At 50.6% G+C, this 2,706-nt stretch overlaps 1 pseudogene; it reads left to right on the forward strand.

The window, feature by feature from the left end:
• Nucleotides 1-1,832: 1,832 nt before the first annotated feature.
• Nucleotides 1,833-2,329, forward strand: LOC101589565 (annotated as a pseudogene).
• Nucleotides 2,330-2,706: the final 377 nt, after the last annotated feature.

Raw genomic sequence — 2,706 nt, forward strand, 5'->3', positions numbered from 1 at the left:
GCCTCCTGGCACTGAGATTACAGGAATGCAGCATAAATCTCTCTCTCTCTCTCTCTCTCTCTCTCTCTCTCTCTCTCTCTCACACACACACACACACTTTTTTATTTCTCGCTACTAAGGACTGAACCCAGGGTTTTCACGCTGTGCTATATCCCTAGCCCTCTTATATTTTTAAAAATTTTGAGACAGGGCCTCACTAATGCAGTTCAGGCTGCCTTGAGCTCACTTTGTAGCCTAGGCTGGGCTCAAACCTGCCAATCCTCCTGCCTCAGCCTCCTGAGTGCTTGGATTATAGGTGTGTGCCACCATGCCAGGTTTATGCCACCTTATATAAGGGACTGGAGCACCCATGGATTGCTTTGCTTTTTCTTGATTTCTTTCTTTTCTTTTTTGAAAGTCTTATTATGTAGCCCAGCCAGCTTTGTTACCGCAGTCCTACTGCCTCAGCTTCACAAGTACTGAGATTACAATCTTCAGTCACCATGCCTGGCTACATCCAAGGTGCACTGGATTGACAATGGTGGTCAACTTGCTACACCCAGCTGGACTGAACCCGCCTGGTGCTGGCTGTGGGAGGCCACCTGAGGATTGCTGCTGGCAGCAGAAGAGGCAGAACTGAAGAGGAAGAAGAGAGGCTGTTGGGAGCTCGAAGAAGCTGTTGGGAGCTGGTAGGGAGCTGCTGGTTCTCTGGGCTGTTCTGCTAGAGGAACCTGTCATGCTGGCTTTCCAGGTGAACTTGACTGTTCTCACTGGAGGAGGAGCTCGGGACCTTGCTGTCACTGAGGGTGGCTGCAGTTCATTTTGGGGGATCTCTGCTCCTCACCTTGAGCATCACTTCCTGGCTCTGGAGGGGAAGATGGTGCAGCGCTCAGCCTCCTGGAGAAGCTTGTCAAGTTGGCTTTCCTGATGGGAACTCGGCTTTCCTCCTCATCAGAGGAGCTCAGGACTTTGCTGTGGCTCAGGACGGCGGTGGTACTTGTGGGGGAGCTCTTACCTTGAGCGTTGCTTCCTGGCTCCGGTTCAGATCCCTCAGCCTGCTAGCACGGGTCCTTCATCCCACTGGCACAGACTTCCTAGCTTCCACCACTGACCTTTGGGCCTTCCCAGGGCAGATCCATGAAACAGGCCTTCAAGAGACATTGTCCTGGGCTCTAGGGCTCTAGTTGGATTTGTAGGAGGCATTGTTATGGGCTCTAGGTCTTCAGCTGGACTCCTGCAGGACATTATCATGGTAGCCAGGTCCACAGCTGGACTGCTTGGTCTTTAGCGTGTGGACAGATTTCCTGAACTCCCTCTTTGTATATGATTCTTTGGGTGACTATTATAAATAATCTTATAAGCAGCACATCCTGAGATCCCGCGGATCTGTTTCTTGCTTCAACAGTGTTTGGAAGGAACAGATCGGGGGACTCCTTTTTTCTTTTTCTCTTTCTTTCTTTCTTTCTCTTTCTTTCTTTCTTTCTTTCTTTCTTTCTTTCTTTCTTTCTTTCTTTCTTTCTTTTTCTTCTTTCCTTCCTTCCTTCCTTCCTTCCTTCCTTCCTTCCTTCCATCTTTTTGACAGGGTCTACAGGGTCTACAGGGTCTACAGGGTTTCACTGTGAAGATCAGACTCGTAGTGATCCTCCTGTTTACAATTTCCCAAGTAAGTGCTGGGATTACAGGTGCGTGCCACCACGCCCAGTCTCAATCACCGACTCAGCGTGCCCCATGGGGCAGGGCTGGCACAGCAGGGCTGGGGCTCAAACTCCCTAAGCAGGCGCTTTAATCTGCTGAGCTATTTGGCCAGCCCATACACTGTTCTTTTGTATATAGCTCATTATTGTTGACCAGCCATGACCTCTCAGATTCGTCAGAATTATCCCACTGAGGTAGAGGCTGCTGTTAATTGCTTGGTGGACCTGCACCTGTGGGCCTCCTACACCTCCCTTTCTCTGGGCTACTACTTTGATCATGATGATGTGGCTCTGGAAGGCATGGACCATTTCTTCTGTGAGCTGGCCAAGGAGAAACTCAAGGGTGCCGAGCACCTCCTAAAGATGCAAAACTGGCGCGGCAGCTGTGTACTCTTTCAAGATGTGCAGAAACCATCTGAAGATGAGTGGGGTGAAAACTTGGAGGCCACGGAAGCTGCCCTGGCCTGGAGAACATGAACCAGGCTCTTCTGGACCTCCATGCCTTGGGCTCTGCCAAGACCGACCCCCATATCTGTGATTTCCTGGAGAAGCACTTCCTAGATGAGGAGGCAAAGCTCATCAAGAAGATAGGGGACCACTCACCAACCTCCGCAGGCTGGCAAGCCCCCAGGCTGGGCCAGCGAGCACCTCTTTGAAAGGCTCACCCTTAAGCATGACTAAGAGATTATGGAACCTGGTGGTCTCTGAGGGGCTCCTACATCACCTGGCCTCAGGGATTTGGCCTAACCCTCTCCCTCCAGCCACTAGGAAGCTTTTTCACCTCTCTGGAGCCCCTTCCCTAATCTTGGACCAAAAGAAAATACACCCCTTTGCAGCAAAATAAATAAGTAATCTTATAAAATACGTGTCCTATATTGTATTGTTCCCCTTGCAAAACCTCTAACCACACCACAAGGGTTCTGGTATGTAGTGAGGGTCTTGGAATCAGCTCTCCATGGACAGCCAGGGGTCACAGCAGTGTCCTACAGAAGAGACCCCTGACAGCTGCTTAGCCCTCCTCACTGTGTGCAGA

Source organism: Octodon degus, unplaced genomic scaffold (assembly GCF_000260255.1).
Source record: "Octodon degus isolate 3935 unplaced genomic scaffold, OctDeg1.0 scaffold00079, whole genome shotgun sequence".
NCBI lineage: Eukaryota > Metazoa > Chordata > Mammalia > Rodentia > Octodontidae > Octodon > Octodon degus.